Genomic DNA, 6,792 nt, shown 5'->3' on the forward strand with positions numbered 1-6,792 from the left:
TGTAGAAAACAGCAGCCTGTTTAGTCAATGATTACAATGAAATTCATGACATATGTAAAAGAAAACACACCATAAGCACATAGCGCAACATATGTGACCCTGGACCACAAAACCAGCCATACACTGCAAAAAATGATTTTCAAGAAAAAATGTTCTTTGTATTTTGTCTTGTTTTTCTTGATTAGCAAAATCTAGTTTTTAGACCAAAAACACCAAATGTAAGTGATTTTGTGTATAAAACAAGCAAAAAAATCTTGAACATTTTTCTTAAACACTAAATTCAAGAAAAATTCAAGAAAAAATTGTTTACCCCATTGGCACATTTTTTTTGTGCTTGTTTTATGCACAAAATCACATGTTTTTAGTCTAAAAAGAGAACATTTTGCTTAAATAAAGAGTTTAGGAAAAATTAAATCTTATTTTTTAATTTTTTTTCTCACCCCATTGGCAGATATTTTTGCTTGTTTTAATCAAAAATTGTCCTAAATTGTATTTTTTTTTGTCTAAAAACTAGACTTATTTTCTTAGGTCATTTTGCTCATCAAGAAAAAGCATCTTGATTTAAGAATTTTTAGATATTTCTGAAAACAAGACAAAAATACTAAGTAAGAAAGTCATTTTTGCAGTCTAAGTCGCACAGGTACTGTTTGATGTTTCAGAACATTTTAACCAAATGCTTTCAAAAAGTGGTGGGGACAAAATCAGCTATTTCAAAAAAGTGGTGGGGACATGTCCCCAGCGTCCCCAGTGTAAATGACACCTATGGATACAGCTCTTGCTAAATGGTTGCTAGGGTATTCTCATTGGTTGCTAGGGAGTGACTTGCAATCCATCAATGATTATACTCAAAGCCATGAAAGGAATAATCCATGATGACTCATGATTTTAAATGTAAGGTTACAGTATTTTTAAGTGAAAATAACAAATTACCAGTAGGTGGCGCTATGACAAACTCGTGCATGGAATCTCAGGTCATGACTGTGTTACATCTAGCTAGTATCATGGCTGTACACTTTAGTTTATTGTAAAAAACAGTTGTATGACCATTGGGTTTGCTCAATGTCATAGGTTTTGTTAAATTATGAGGCCAACTAGTGGTGCAGGCATACCATTTTTTTTGTATTGCCTCAGCTTGTGCTCAGACATCAGCGTATCAAATCTGGTGAAAAAATATCATTTCGTTGCGGAGTTATAACCATTTATGTGTAAAAACACAAAATTTTGAGGTAATTTTTCGTTTTTTGTAATTTTCGGCCATTTCTGATGGAAATTTTTAAATAACGCCAATAGAACTTTTTGTTCAGAAGGTAATACAATGTTCTTCCTATGGTCGTTTCGAGTCGATCGGAATAACCCTCGCGGAGTTATTCGCGCGTGTTTTTTAAGCGCTATTTTCCTGTGCAGAACCAACCGTAAAGCAAAACCTGGCATGCTTGGTATCGTTGGACTCGGCATCAATTCAGGACTCCAAGGAAAAAAGTTGCATGAAAATACGTTAAACTCAGCCTAAGTTATAAGCGTTTAAATGATTCATCTGACCACTAGGTGGCGCTGTGACGAAACGACGCATGCCACCTCAGGCCATGACTGTCATCACAAGTACCAAGTGTCGTGTTGATACTTCATTTCTGTCCGCAGTTATAGCCAATAAATCCCTAGTGGCTGTGCACACTTCAGACGTTTGGGCGTGGCATGTCGACTGTGAGTCGAAAGTTCAACTTTTTTTCAATAATTATTGATATTCGAACTCCAAGGAACATTTTAACACCGAAACGATTCCGATCGAGCGAAAAACCTAAGATTTTTTTTCTTGAAAATCATTTTTTGCAGTGTATTTTAGCTCAAAATGCCATATAGATAATTGATTATAGCATGTTAAATTTGTTGGTGTGAGTAAAAATTTGCTGTTTTTGGGTGTGTCCTTTAAAATGCAAATGAGCTGATCTCTGCACTGTGATATTAGTGTCGTTGTTGGATAGTAGTGCAGATTAAGGGGTGGTATTATCCCCTTCTGACATCACAAGGAGAGCCAAATTTTAATTACCTAGTTTTCACATGCTTGCAGAGAATGATTTACCAAAACTAAGTTACTGGGTTGATCTTTTTCACATTTTCTAGGTTGGTCGAAGCAGTGCCCTGCTGAAAAAAAACAGCATCAAACCAGCATGGACCAGCATGGGAATTATGCTGGTCCATGCTGGTGGTCACAGCATACCAGCACCAAAACACAACATATGCTGGTATGACCAGCATGGGATCCTGGTGCTAATGCTGGTTTAGCTGGTGCTAATGCTGGTTTGGTGCTGGTTTAGCTGGTGCTAATGCTGGTGCTGATGCTGGTTTGATGCTGGTTTAGCTGGTGTTCACTAGCAAACCAGCACCAAAACACAACATATGCTGGTCTTGCTGGTATGCTGGTTTTTTCAGCAGGGGGGACCCAATTATAGCACTTAAACATGAAAAACTCTTTCATGATACGTCCCCTTTAACACACAGCACATAAATATGCAAACTCTGTAGACTTACATTGGCATCAGTTTGAGACATTATTGTGCAGTTTAAAGTATAGACCATTTCAGCGGTAACAACATAAACAAGCCGCTGGCGCGGTCCGCACGTAACTTCCGGTAAACTCCGCTAATAATAAATAACAACAAATTCTTTAAACATAGTTTATTTGTATAACAAGCAAACAAAACAACACATAGATTACCTAGGAAACCAAAACATTTGTTATTTTCGACGAGGCATTTGTTCAAGAGATCAGTTTAGCAACCAGTCAGACCATTAAAAAAACGAAACCGGAAGTAAGGTTCGGATCCAGACGTGTATCACGTGCGTCCGATGAAACCATCTATAGACGGTTTCATCGGACGCACGTGCGTTGTCGCGGTTAGGCGCCTGGTCGTTAGCTTGTTGTTTTTTTAATACGCTTTAGCTATGAAATATGAACTAAGGTAATCTACCTGTTGTTTATTTTGCTTGTTATTAGAAAGAAACTACCTTTTAGTGATTCTTAGTGGAGTTTACCGGAAGTGATGTGTTCCAGGAAAGCCCTTTCTTTTACTGTTTATGGGAAAGCCTTTGTTTATGTTGTTACTGCTGAAACCGTCTATAGATAGACCAAACATTTCCCAGAAAATTTGAAGAGAAAAAGACGACGCAAAATTGTGAAAAGACTATGTGTAGCTAATTATTTAAGTTTGTAAACAATTTGCTATATTTAATTACAACTTATCTAACAGTTTAAACCCCACTGTAAAGAAATAAAATAAAATGCAGCATGAAGTTAAAACAACTTGGTTTTGCAAGTCAGTTTAACCTACTATTTTATGTTTTGGCTTGTGATAAGTTAACATAACTTATAATATCAAGTTAAAATTGTTTAGGTTAAAATAACATAAAAATATACAAAAACTCAGCATTTTTCCAATGTGGTATAGACTCAACGGTACGGTTATCACCAGCAGAGGGCGCTCTCAGTCCATGTGTGTAACACTAACTCTGCATCCCAATTCCCAATGAATCCTTTTTGGGAGAAGATGGCAAAGGTCACCAGTGTTGTGTTCCTCTCAAATCCCAAACTGCTGTGTTTCACAGCATCTACAGATAACATTAAAACTTTGCTTCAGAAAACTTCATCTGAATGAAAATAAACACCTTTATGCTTTTACCGCATTGTTACTCAAAAACAATCCATCCAGCTGCCATCAATCATTTCAGTCTGATTTAGTGATTTACAGATCACCGAGAAAACTAAAACCCTGATGATGGAGAGATCAGCTGATAATGTGTCTGTTGCCAGGCAACACGTCTTTCACATTTAATATAACCTGCCTGTAGTTATTTCAGTCTCTGTACAAGAAACAAAATTACTAAGAAAAATAATTCCTGAAATTTCTTCTGAGCTGAAAAGAGAAAGCCAACAGTGAGAAAAATACATGAACATAACACATCGTCACAACAACCTGAGAGTGGATGCGGTTACCATGGCAACAAGGGTAAAACCTCACTAGTCATCAAAAAACATAATGTGATGTGGCATTTTCACTTAATAGTGTACAAGTGTGAGCCCTGTTTCACGCAGGTCGTGTTTTTTGATTGAGAAATGTTGCATTATAATGTTTAATAATAGCGGCTGCAATGTAATGTAATTTGAAGTGTATAATAAATACATACTTTATGATATCAATACAGTTGGTGTCTCCTTAAATGGCAATAAATAACAGATGTTATCTGCAATATCAGAGTATGAGTAGACTGATACATAATTTAAATGAATCCAGATGCCACACTGCAAAAAATAACTTTCTTACTTAGTATGTTTGTCTTGTTTTCAGTAGAAATATCTAAAATGTCTTAAATCAAGATGTATTTCCTTGGTGAGCAAAATGACCTAAGAAAATAAGTCAAGTTTTTAGACAAAAAATAGAAACATTTAAGTGAATTTGTGCTTAAAACAAGCAAAATTATCTGCCAATAGAGTGAGAAAATGTTGCTTAAATAAAGTGTTTTTTAGATTTTTTTTCTCACCCCATTGGCAGATATTTTGTTTTAAGCACAAATTCACTTAAATTGTATATCTTTTGTCTAAAAACTAGACTAGATTTTCTTAGGTCATTTTGTTCATCAAGAAAAGCATCTTAATTTTTAGATATTTTTACTGAAAACAAGACTAAAATACTAAGTAAGAAAGTCATTTTCAAAAAATGATTTTCAAGAAAAAAATGAGCAAAACGACCCAAAAAAAATAAGTCTAGTTTTTAAACAAAAAATATCAAATTTAAGTGATTTTGTGCATAAAACAAGCAAAAAAAAATCTGCCAATGGGGTAGGCGAAAAATATTGAACGTTTTTCTTAAACACTAAAATCAAGAAAATTTTATTTTTTTGCTTGTTTTATGCACAAAATCACTTAAATTTGATATTTTTGGTCTAAAACTCATTTTCTTGGGTCATTTTGCTCATCAAGAAAAAGCATCTTAATTTAAGAATTTTTAGATACCAAAAAATATCAAATTTAAGTGATTTTGTGAATAAAACAAGCAAAAAAAATCTGCCAATGGGGTAAGCAATTTTTTCTTGAATTTTCTTGAATTTAGTATTTAATAAAAATGTTCAAGATTTTTTTGCTTACCTCACTGGCAGATTTGTTTGCTTGTTTTATGCACAAAATCACTTAAATTTGATATTTTTGGTCTAAAAACTAGACTTATTTTCTTGGGTCATTTTGCTCATCAAGAAAAAGCATCTAAGTTAAAGAATTTTTAGATATTTTTACTGAAAACAAGACAAAAATACTAAGAATTTTTTTTCTTGAAAATAATTTTTTGCAGTGAACTTACTGAATTGAACAATTATCATGGTGAGGTCATTTATTTATTTATATATATATTTATGCTTGCATACTGCATACTAACTCCCATACTACTTTAAACAGCAGGGAGCACAGTTTAGTAGGCAGTAATGTTTCATCATCGTCTTTGACAGGGGTCTCTTTTATGGGTCACTGTCACAACATTTAATCTTTTTAATGGACTTTTCTTCCTCAAAACGTTGACAATCTTTGGTACTGGACTGATCTCTCCTAAATCAAGACAGAGGTCAACAGCAACAAGAGTCCTGTGATTGAATTCCACACAAACCCCAAATCATTCATCTGTTTATTATGTCATAGATGCCCAGAGCTCAGATTCCCAGCGCCACGGCTGGATTTACACTCACACGCGTGACACATGCTCTCTTCATCCTCCAGTTCCCACGGCTTCATGAGTTTTGTAAAGCTCGCTGGAGAAGCGTGGGCAGAGCAAATCCAGAATGTCCAGAGTTTTTGGGTGGTCCTGTGGCCTGCAGGCGAGTTAAAGGGTGAAGTTTTGGCACAGTCCAACAGTGCGACTAAAACAAATCCAGTTCGGCATTAACAATTCGTTTCGAAGTTTTGGCACTGATTTGGGGTCAGATTCCCTGTGAACTTTTGGATTGCAGACTCTAAAAGTTGACAGAGTCAAAAGCAGACATACTTTAAAGGGATAGTTCACCCAAAAATAAAAATGTTGTGATCATTTTTTCATCCTCATGTTGTTCTGAACCTTTGACGAAAACGAATAGGTTATGGGGTTTTGTCAGGAAACATTTATTTTTAAATGTTTATATTTCAAACTATGTACTCTATATGTGTGTTTACAAGAGACTCAAGGTCATGTGGAAGGTTGACCTCTGTCCCAACGTTAGAAAAACCCATCACTTCACTTCAGAAGACATTTAATTCGTGTATGGATTAGTTTTTGTTAAAGGGACAATAAGTAGGATTTTAAGTATTTTATTAGTCAAAATCAATGTCTTTATTCATAAATATGTCCTCATTGGTGTGAAATTACCTCTGCCAATGATCTGACTTTTCTTTGTAAGCTTCCATGTCATTCCGCCATATTGATAAACTATAATAGCAAAGAGGGACAAAAGCACTAGCCTACCAACGCGTTTCCACAACATAACAGCTACCGTAGTTGCAACACGCATTTGGAAAAGCGAGGCGCTAGAGAGCACTATTTGTGTGAATGCAAAATACAATTTCACCACTAGGTCCTAGTTATTGTCCCTTTAAGGATGGATCATAGATGTGCTTTTTGGAGCTTAAAGGGACAGCGTTTTTTAAAAATAGGCTCTTTTTCCAAAATAGGCTCTTTTTCCAGCTCCTCTAGAGTTAAACATTTGATTTTTACCATTTTGGAATCTATTCAGCCGATCTGGGGGCTGGCGGTATCACTTTTAGCATAGCTAAGCATAATCCAT

The sequence above is a fragment of the Paramisgurnus dabryanus genome, chromosome 9 (assembly GCF_030506205.2).
Source record: "Paramisgurnus dabryanus chromosome 9, PD_genome_1.1, whole genome shotgun sequence".
Classification (NCBI taxonomy): domain Eukaryota; kingdom Metazoa; phylum Chordata; class Actinopteri; order Cypriniformes; family Cobitidae; genus Paramisgurnus; species Paramisgurnus dabryanus.